General features: G+C 45.4%; 1 pseudogene; it reads right to left on the bottom strand.

Moving 5' to 3' along the window:
• Positions 1 to 3,907: 3,907 nt before the first annotated feature.
• The window catches only part of LOC135504634 (XK-related protein 7-like), a 73,412-nt pseudogene continuing 65,321 nt past the window's right edge, over positions 3,908 to 11,998 (bottom strand).

Below are 11,998 nucleotides of genomic sequence, written 5' to 3'. Positions count from 1 at the left end.
GAAAATGTGGGTTCTGTGGATTAGACCTAAAGAATTTAGACAATTCCAACGGAACAAACGGGATTCCAGTTCTCCAATCCAACACTCCGATTCTCTGATGGCTCCGTCTCCATGTGCTGAAAGCCAATCAGATTGCGGATTTCTCCAGAACCTTTTTTTTTATAAAATAAATGATCACTTTCCTCATTAGAGTAAATGATGACCAGTGTTAGAATCACCCCAGTCACTGAGGACATGTAAACATGTAGAACGTGGGAACATCATAATACTTGACTGCATTGACCAGCGAGACATCGGTTATTATTGAACAAAAAAAACTCTCCACGGCAGTTTTGTGTTTTCTTTTTTAGGCTGCTTGGTCGGCCATTTTACTACGGTATTTTCCCAACTACATTTTGTATCACAGCTTTTTTTCTTCTTCCTTTTACATTTTTATCTGCTTGTTAATGATAATAGAAGCAGCATTACCAAACCACAGATCAAACATACATATTACAGACAGGCAGACATACAGGCAGACATACAGACGGCAGACAGACAGGCAAACAGATAGACAGGCAAACAGGCAGACATACAGACGGCAGACAGACAGGCAAACAGATAAACAGGCAAACAGGCAGACATACAGACGGCAGACAGACAGACAGGCAAACAGGCAGACAGGCAAACAGGCAGACTGGCAAACAGGCAGACAGGCAAACAGGCAGACAGACAGACAGACAGGCAAACAGGCAGACAGGCAAACAGACAGGCAGGCATTCAGTTAGACAGACATACGGCAGACAGACAGGCAAACAGATAGACATACAAACATACAGACGGCAGACAGACAGGCAGACAGATGGCAGACAGACAGGCAGACAGACAGAGACAAACAGACAGACAGACAGACAGACAGACAGACAGAAAGAATCTAGTATCTCCAATATATACATGTATACAGCGCCTTGCAAAAGTATTCATCCCCCTTGGCGTTTTTCCTATTTTGTTGCATTACAACTTGTAATTTAAATGGATTCTTATTTGGATTTCATGTCATGGACATACACAAAATAGTCCAAATTGGTGAAGTGAAATGAAAAAATTAACACATTTAAAAAATTCTCAAAAATAACAAATGGAAAAGTGCTGTGTGCATATGAATTCACCCCTTTACTATAAAGACCCTAAATAAGATCTGGTGCAACCAATTACATAATTAGTTAAATAAAGTCCACCTGTGTGCACTCTAAGTGTCACATGATCTGTCACATGATCTCAATACATATACACCTGTTCTGAAAGGCACCAGAGTCTGCAACACCCTTAAGCAAGGGGCACCACCAAGCAAGTGGTACCATGAAAACCAAGGAGCTCTCCAAACAGGTCAGGGACAAAGTAGTGGAGAAGTTCAGATCAGGGTTGGGTTATAAAACAATATCTGAAAGGTTGAACATCCCACGGAGTACCATTAAATCCATTATTAAAAAATGGAAAGAATATGGCACCACAACAAACCTGCCAAGAGAGGGCCGCACACCAAAACTCACAGACCAGGCAAGGAGGGCATTAATCAGAGGCAACAATGAGACCAAAGATAACCCTGAAGGAGCTGCAAAGCTCCACAGCGGAGATTGGAGTATCTGTCCATAGGACCACTTTAAGCCATACACTCCACAGAGCTGGGCTTTACGGAAGAGTGGCCAGAAAAAAGACATTGCTTAAAGAAAAAATAAGCAAACACGTTTTGTGTCTGCCAACAAGGCATGTGGGAGACTCCCCAAACAGATGGAAGAAGGTACTCTGGTCAGATGAGACCAAAATTGAGCTTCAAGGAAAACTCTGTCTGGCGCAAACCCAACACCTTTCATCACCCCGAGAACACCATCCCCACAGTGAAGCATGGTGGTGGCAGCATCATGCTGTGGAGATGTTTTTGATCGGCAGGGACTGGGAAACTGGTCAGTTTTGAAGGAATGATGGATGGCGCTAAATACAGGGAAATTCTTCAGGGAAACCAGTTTGAGTCTCCCAGAGATTTGAGACTGGGATGGAGGTTCACCTTCCAGCAGGACAATGACCCTAAGCATACTGCTAAAGCAACACTTTGAGTGGTTTAAGGGGAAACATTTAAATGTCAGAGCCCAGACCTCAATCTAATTGAGAATATGTGGTAAGACTTAAAGATAGCTGTACACCAGCAGGAACCCATCCAACTTGAAGGAGCTGGAGCAGTTTTGCCCTGCAGAATGTGCAATAATACCAGTGGCTAGATGTGCCGAGCTTATAGAGACGTACCCCAAGAGACTTGCAGCTGTAATTGTTGCAAAAGATGACTCTACAAAGTATTGACTTGTGGGGGTGAACAGTTATGTATGCTCAAGTTTTCTGTGTTTTTTTTGGTATTATTTCTTGTTTGTTTCACAAGAACAAATATTTTGCATCTTAAAAGTGGTAGGCATGTTGTGTAAATCAAATGATACAAACCCACCAAAAAAAATCAATTTTATTTCCAGGTAGTAAGGCAACAAAATAGGAAAAATACCAAGGTGGGTGAATACTTTGGCAAGACACTGTATATGTTTACACCTTGATAAGAAACATTATCAAAGGCATGGCCACTGAGCGAGTAAACTATTTTAAAATATACAAATAAACAGGAAAATAAATAACATTACATGAATAAAGGTAATGAATGATTGAATTTGCTAAACCGAACCTCCAATCACTGAAGCTGGTCATCAACACACCACTGTCACTGTTTTCATGTTACTATGACAACAACGTTTTCTACCAAATCAGCTTTGAGTCCTTCCTCATAACAGCTGAATTACGACTTCCCAGTTATTTCTACATGAGCATCACTGTCAACAACAGCATGTCTTGTCAACTCCTGCGGTCACTGTCAAGAAAATTAACATAGAAGTTAGCACAAATATATCTGGGACAAGGCTGCACAATCACCATCATCATCATCATCATCATGAGCATCACAACAGTCACCTATCATCATCGTTGACATGACTGTGTTCACTGTTTCATTGTTGAGAGACTCATGACCCATGTCCTCTCTTGTTTCAGTGTTGAGAGACTCATGACCCATGTCCTCTCTTGTTTCAGTGTTGAGAGACTCATGACCCATGGGCTCTCTTGTTTCAGTGTTGAGAGACTCATGACCCATGTCCTCTCTTGTTTCAGTGTTGAGAGACTCATGACCCATATCCTCTCTTGTTTCAGTGTTGAGAGACTCATGACCCATGTCCTCTCTTGTTTCATTGTTGAGAGACTCATGACCCATGTCCTCTCTTGTTTCAGTGTTGAGAGACTCATGACCCATGGCCTCTCTTGTTTAAGTGTTGAGAGACTCATGACCCATATCCTCTCTTGTTTCAGTGTTGAGAGACTCATGACCCATGTCCTCTCTTGTTTCAGTGTTGAGAGACTCATGACCCATGTCCTCTCTTGATTCAGTGTTGAGAGACTCATGACCCATGTCTTGTTTCAGTGTCTCCTCCTGCAGTTCTCCATAAGGTCACGACCTGGTGTGACCTTAGATGACCTTTCACCTCTCACCCTTGATCTCGGCTACAGCCGATTGGCTCCTATAGTACACACAGAATGTGGCAACAGCTGAGCGGAAACACTCCACACATGCACTGGTCATAAACAGGTACATTTACTGACACGCCCACGTCACCTGACGTCACCTGACACCTGTCTTACACCTGTACACAGTCCTCCAATAGCACCGCCTCCTCAACCTTCTTCTCTCAACTCTCCTTGTCTCCCCTTCCCATAGAGGGAGTAGGGTACACTTATAGTATACACTGTTGTCTCCAAGCACCCTTTAATTTACTTCAAACAGGAGGATAAGAGTTGAGCATCATTGTTCAGTCTCTTTCTTCACCTGGCTGGTGGAGCCCCCTGCTGTACTGGTGGAGGTAGTGTAGCTAGATTACGTTACATTACACGGTAGTCTCATACTCCATAACCTCCTTGGGTTTGCTCAGACTGCGGTATTGGATCCTTGGCGTGACTGGGGAGGTGTTCTCCAGGACAAGGATGGTCTTCCGCAGCCGCCTGTCGATGAAGTGAGCATCCCAGGCAGGGTACCTTTTTCTGGGAAGGTCTATCCGGATCACTGGCCCCTCTGTCCTGAGGGGCCGAGGGCCAGGGCCGGAGAGGTAGTGGTGGTGGATCTAACCTGGAACACAGCTAGATCTCCTGGTACCACCTCGCCCCGATCCGCACCTGCAGTCCTAGTTAGAGTCCTAGGGGGGCTGGTGACCACGTCTGGAGGGGGGAGGGGTGATGCCTCGGCTGGGGTCACACAGGACTCCACCATCAACCCCCCGTCCTCCACACACCCCCCCCACTGAGCCGCGGACACCGGCCCGTCAGGGTGCAGGAGACAATAATACCCCAACATGAAGAAGATCCCCAGAGCGTAGCTACAAACCACCACACACACCACGACGAGGGCGTAAAAGTCAGAGGTGTTCGGCCCGCGGTAAAGATACCACGCCGCGGTGAGGGACACGTTCTCTACCAGAGTCACCGTGTGATAGAGCCACATCCTGAAGCGAGCGCGGCCCTCCTTGACGTTGAACCAGCAGAAGATATAGATGATGCCCACTACCATGTTATAGATGATCTCCTCCCATTTGGACATGCAGAAGTCTGTCTCCCCCTGGATGATCCAGAACGTCATGAGACACCAGTGGCTCACGACGAAGATACCGAAGTAGAGCTGCAACACAGAGATGTCAACGTTTAAAAAAAGAAAAAACAACAGCTCAACGGTTGCAAAATGTCAGGTAACTTCCTGAAAATTCCCAGGTTTTTCCCCAAATCCCACTTAGAGGGAATACACAGGAAATCCAAACTCCCCTAACCAGGATTTCTAAAAAGAAATGGGAATTTGGAGAAAGTTACCAGAATTTTGCGACCGTACCCAGCAAGAACTTGAAAATAACCTGCAATTAATGATAACTTTGTTTAAATTATAGAAACGTACATTGCGCTTTTCTCAGTGCATGTTCTGTGTGGTGTGTAACCTTTTACCTGGAACACAGAGGCGAACAGGGCGAAGGCGATGGTCCTGGCCCCGATGGTGAAGAACTGCCACAGCATCTGGACAATCACAGCCTTGTAGGACATCGGGAGCTTGTCATCTCTGGAGTCCCTCAGAGTCTTCTGGTAGGACGCTATCATCCAGGCCAGAGAGACCAAGGAGGCTGAGGCAGAGAGACCTGGAGAGAGTGGGGAAGAGATATGAGACAGAGATTTGAGGAAGAAAGGTGTTTGAGACACCATCTGGTAGGATGCTATCATCCAGGCCAGAGAGACGAGAGAAGCGAGGCAGAGAAACCAACAGATGGGGACAGAGAGGGATGAGTGTTACGGAGGATGTACATTCTTTACATGACTGGACTCTGTTCAGAGATTCCCTGTGTTTTTATATAACTGCCTGTACTAGGGTTACTCAATTCTGTCCTCAGAAACACACATTACATAACCTCATCGAAGTAGACCAGACCAGCGAGCCCTCATGCTCAGCCTAAATAAAGTAGACTAACCCAGCCTAGACTAACCCAGTCTATACCACCCCAGTCTATACTACCCCAGTCTATACCACCCCAGTCTATACTACCCCAGTCTATACCACCCCAGTCTATAGTACCCCAGTCTATACCACCCCAGTCTATAGTACCCCAGTCTATACCACCCCAGTCTATACCACCTCAGTCTATGGCACCCCAGTCTATACTACCCCAGTCTATACCACCCCAGTCTATACCACCCCAGTCTATACCACCCCAGTCTATAGTACCCCAGTCTATAGTACCCCAGTCTATACCACCCCAGTCTATACCACCCCAGTCTATACCACCCCAGTCTATGGCACCCCAGTCTATACCACCCCAGTGTATACCACCCCAGTCTATGGCACCCCAGTCTATACTACCCCAGTCTATACTACCCCAGTCTATGGGACCCCAGTCTATACCACCCCAGTCTATACCACCCCAGTCTATACTACCCCAGTCTATACTACCCCAGTCTATACTACCCCAGTCTATACTACCCCAGTCTATACCACCCCAGTCTAGTCTACCCCAGTCTATACTACCCCAGTCTATACTACCCCAGTCTAGACTACCCTAGTCTATACTACCACAGTCTATACCACCCCAGTCTAGACTACCCTAGTCTATACTAACCCAGTCTATACTACCCCAGTCTGTACCACCCCAGTCTATACCACCCCAGTCTATACTACCCCAGTCTATACTACCCCAGTCTATACCACCCCAGTCTATACCACCCCAGTCTATGGCACCCCAGTCTATACCACCCCAGTCTATACCACCCCAGTCTATACCACCCCAGTCTATAATACCCCAGTCTATAGTACCCCAGTCTATACTACCCCAGTCTATACCACCCCAGTCTATACTACCCCAGTCTATACTACCCCAGTCTATACCACCCCAGTCTATACTACCCCAGTCTATACCACCCCAGTCTATACTACCCCAGTCTATACTACCCCAGTCTATACTACCCCAGTCTATACCACCCCAGTCTATACCACCCCAGTCTATACTACCCCAGTCTAGAGTACCCCAGTCTATACTACCCCAGTCTATACTACCCCAGTCTATACTACCCCAGTCTATACTACCCCAGTCTATACTACCCCAGTCTATACCACCCCAGTCTATACCACCCCAGTCTATACCACCCCAGTCTATACCACCCCAGTCTAGACTACCCCAGTCTATAGTACCCCAGTCTATACTACCCCAGTCTATACTACCCCAGTCTATACCACCCCAGTCTATACCACCCCAGTCTATAGTACCCCAGTCTATAGTACCCCAGTCTATACCACCCCAGTCTATACTACCCCAGTCTATACCACCCCAGTCTATACCACCCCAGTCTATACCACCCCAGTCTAGACTACCCCAGTCTATACTACCCCAGTCTATGGGACCCCAGTCTATACCACCCCAGTCTAGACTACCCCAGTCTATACTACCCCAGTCTATACTACCCCAGTCTATACTACCCCAGTCTATACTACCCCAGTCTATACTACCCCAGTCTATACTACCCCAGTCTATACTACCCCAGTCTATACCACCCCAGTCTATACCACCCCAGTCTATACTACCCCAGTCTATACCACCCCAGTCTATACTACCCCAGTCTAGACTACCCCAGTCTATACTACCCCAGTCTATACTACCCCAGTCTATACTACCCCAGTCTATACTACCCCAGTCTATACTACCCCAGTCTATACTACCCCAGTCTATACTACCCCAGTCTATACTACCCCAGTCTATACTACCCCAGTCTAGACTACCCCAGTCTATAGTACCCCAGTCTATACTACCCCAGTCTATAGTACCCCAGTCTATACTACCCCAGTCTATACTACCCCAGTCTATAGTACCCCAGTCTATACCACCCCAGTCTATACTACCCCAGTCTATACTACCCCAGTCTATACCACCCCAGTCTATACTACCCCAGTCTATACTACCCCAGTCTATACCACCCCAGTCTATACCACCCCAGTCTATACTACCCCAGTCTATACTACCCCAGTCTATACTACCCCAGTCTATGGGACCCCAGTCTATACCACCCCAGTCTATACCACCCCAGTCTATACTACCCCAGTCTATACTACCCCTGTTGATTACCCCAGTCATCATGACCCCGTCTATACAGTGCCCACAGTCACACTCTCTACCCCAGTCTCTACTACTCACACACACACACACACACCCCAGTCTACAGAATCAGAACCCCAGTCTATGGAGTCTATACTTTTCTATAAGGCCTGAGTCTGTTGTCAGTCATCTACCCCTTTATAATTTTAGAGTTGCTGTATACCACCCCAGTCTATACCACCCCAGTATTAACACCCCAAATTAATATTTAATTAAGTTATACTACCCCAGTCTTTTGAGTCTCCTGCTATGGTCTTATTAACCCTAATATGTCTAATTAACTACCCCAGTCTATAGATCCATCTATGGGACCAGTCTATACCACAGAGACAGACCCCAGTCTAAATTATACATTTGTAATTACTTTTCAAAGTCAAGAAAAGAGTCTGGGAATACTTTAACCCCAGTCTATACTACCCCAGTAAAATGATAACTTACAGTCAAAAAACTACCCCAGTTAGTCACTACCCCAGTCAATACTACCCCAGTCTATACTACCCCAGGTCTATACTACCCCATCATAGACTACCCCAGTCTATACTATGACAGACAAAATGAGGGACCCCAGTCAGAAAATCGCATTGTAGGATTTTTTATGAAGTTATTTACTACCCCATTATGGTGCAAAATAAGTAATACTACTTGTCATACTACCCCAGTCTATGTACCCCAGTCTATACCACCCCAGTCTATACTACCCCAGTCTATCATACCCCAGTCTATGGGAACCCCATTCTATGGTAGCCTGTTTACCACCCCAGTCTGACTGTCCCTGTGTCAGTGTTAGTCTACCCCGGGACTGGTCTATACCACCCCAGTTATTGTTTTGTACCCCAGTCATATATACCCCAGTCTTTACTACCCCAAAATATACACTTCAACTATACTACCCCAGTCTACCAGATGAACCCCAGTCAGTGAATTACTACCCCAGTCATACTACCCCAGTCTATACTACCCCAGTCTATACAGACTACCCCAGTCTATCTACCCCAGTCTATGGGACCCCAGTCTATAGTCTGTAATACCCCAGTCTATACTACCCCAGGGACAAGTCTATACTAGGGCCCCAGTCTATTTTTTACCCCAGATATGCCAGATAGACTACCCCAGTCTAAACCCCAGTTATACTGATGACACCCAGTCTATACCACGGACACAGTTTATATAGAGGACTACCCCAGTCTATTGCATTTTGTTACAGATTGGTTGTCTGAATATTTTGATTTTTTTGGAACCCCATTGTTAGGGATGACTAGATAGTGGTACTACTGTGCAGGCAAGGAGATTGAACCCCAGTCAAAAACAAGTGAATCCAAAACAGTCTATACTAAAACATGTGAATCTAAAAGTCTGAACTAAAACCAGTGAATCAAAAACAAGTCTATACTAAAACAAGTGATTCTAAATACAAGTGAATCAAAAACACCCCAGTCTAATCAAAAATGAACCCCAGTCAATGTACAGATCTACCCCAGTCTATTACCCCAGTCTAGACTACCCCAGTCTAACTACAAATGTAAATGACCCCAGTTATACCCCAGTTAACGCTAGAGTTTAACCCCAGTCTAGACTACCCCAGTCCTAACCTACCCCAGTCTACCCCCTACCCCACATAATGTTATCACTACCCCAGTGCTGTGTCTAGGATACCACCCCAGTCTATACTACCCCAGTCTATACTATAGTTATACCACCCCAGTCTATGCTGAATGCCCCCCTCCAGTCTATACCCCCAGTCTATATCAGGTATATGCTGAATACCCCCAGTCTAGGACCCCATAATGTTATACCACCCCAGTCTATGCTACCCCAGTCTAGACCCCCATAATGTTACCCCAGTCTGAATACCCCAGTCTATACCACCCCAGTCTATACTACCCCAGTCAGGTATAGTCTATACCACCCCAGGACCCACAGTTATCAGGTATAGTGCTGAACTACCCCAGTCTATACTACCCCAGGTATATGCTGAATGCCCCCCCCTCCAGGACCACATAATGTTATCACCCCAGTCTATACTACCCCAGGACCCACATACCCCAGTGAATACCACCCCAGTCCAGGACCCACATACCCCAGTCTATACTACCCCAGTGAATGCCCCCCCCCCCAGGACCCCAGTAATGTTACCCCAGTCTATGCTAGTCCAGGACCCCATAAGTTATCAGGTATACCCCAGTCTATGCCCCCCCCAGTCTATACCCACATAATGTTATCAGGTATATACCCCAGTCCCCCTCCCAGGACCCCAGTTATCAGGTCTATACTATGCCCCCCCCCCAGGACCCCCAGTCTATACTGAACCCCAGTCATAATACTATCAGGTATATACTGAATGCCCCCAGTCTAGACCGGACCCCATAGTGTTATAGGTACTGAATACCCCAGTCTATAGGACCCACATAATGTTACCCCAGGTATATGCTGAAGTCTATACTACCCCAGTCTCCAGGACCCACATAAGTTATCAGGTATATACTGAACCCCAGTCTATACCACCCCAGGACCCCAGTAATGTTACCCCAGTCTATACTGAACCCCAGTCTAGGACCCACATAATGTTATACCACCCCAGTATATGCTGAATACCACCCCAGTCCATACTACCCCAGTAATGTTACCCCAGTATATGCTACCCCCCCCCCTCCAGGACCCACATAATGTTATAGGTATATGCTGAATGCCCAGTCTATACCAGGACCCACATAATGTTATCAGGTATATACTGAACCCCCCTACCCCAGTCTATAGGACCCACATAATGTTATCAGTCTATACTGAATGCCCCAGTCTAGGACCCACATAATGTTATCAGGTCTATACTAATACTACCCCTCCAGGACCCACATAATCTATACAGGTATAGACTGAATGCCCCAGTCTATCCAGGACCCACATAATGTTATCAGGTATATGCTGAACCCCCTCCAGGACCCCAGTCTATGTTATCAGGTCTATACTGAACCCTCCAGGACCCACATAATGTTATCAGGTATATGCTGAATGCCCCCCCCCTCCAGGACCCACATAATGTTATCAGGTATATGCTGAATGCCACACACACCCAGGACATAATGTTATCAGGAATCTGAAGAGTTTGCTCCAGGATTTTAATTTTATAAGGTATGATGTCTGAATGTCGTCCAGGATCTACATAATTTTAGAGTGTTGCTGTTACATTTTTCATCTCTTTAGACAGGATTCATTACTAATTGGACACAAGATTAAATTATTAACATTTTGCCAAATTAATATTTAATTAAGTTAAATGAGGTCTTCCGTCTCGCTGCTTTTGAGTCTCCTGCTATGGTCTTATTAACATGTCTAATATGTTAATTAATCGTGTTCTTCTCCAGAATGAATAATAGATCTCATCTCAGACTCTTTAACAGAGACAGAGGCACACAAACAACTTTTTAAATTATTACATTTGTGAATTCTTTCAAAGGTATGTGAGAAAAGAGGAAGATAACATGGGAATCCTTTAACAGTGTGTGTGTGTGTGTGTGTGTGTGTGTGTGTGTGTGAGTGTGTGAGTGTGTAAAATGATAACTTACAGTGGGGCAAAAAAAGTATTTAGTCAGCCACCAATTGTGCAAGTTCTCCCACTTAAAAAGATGAGAGAGGACCCACATAATTATCAGGTATATGCTGAATACACTCCAACTATGACATATGACAAAATGAGGGAAAAACTATAGAAAATCACATTGTAGGACCCACATAATTTTATGAATTTATTTGCAAATTATGGTGCAAAATAAGTAAGTGGGAGAACTTGTCATAGTTGAAGTGTATCAGGTATATGCTGAATGCCCCCCCAGGACCCACATAATGTTTTAGTCATTGTCTCTGATTGGGAACCATATTTTGGTAGCCTGTTTGGTGTTGGGTTTTGAGGGTGATTGTGTCCTGTGTCAGTGTTTGTAGCACACGGGACCCCCCAGGACCCACATTTATTGTTTTGTAGTTTGTTCAGGACCCATATAATTTTTCTTATTAAAAAAAAACATGAACTTCAACCACGCTGCATATTAGTCCGCCTCTCCTTCACCAGATGAATCCCGTTACAGTAGCAGTGAATTGGTTTAGGTCTAATCTGACCAACAGAACACAAGTATGTAATGTTGGTGATGTTCTGTCAGAGGCCAAAGAAATATCCTGTGGAGTACCGCAGGGGATCAATTTAGGGCCTCTCTTATTTCTTATATAAGTTAAGGATATGCCAGATACAATAGTAAGTGCAAACAATTGCTTTATACTGA

This window comes from Oncorhynchus masou, chromosome 18, assembly GCF_036934945.1.
Source record: "Oncorhynchus masou masou isolate Uvic2021 chromosome 18, UVic_Omas_1.1, whole genome shotgun sequence".
Lineage (NCBI taxonomy): Eukaryota > Metazoa > Chordata > Actinopteri > Salmoniformes > Salmonidae > Oncorhynchus > Oncorhynchus masou.
The sequence above is the reverse complement of the archived record's forward strand: the minus strand, read 5'-3'. Positions and strand labels throughout refer to the sequence as shown.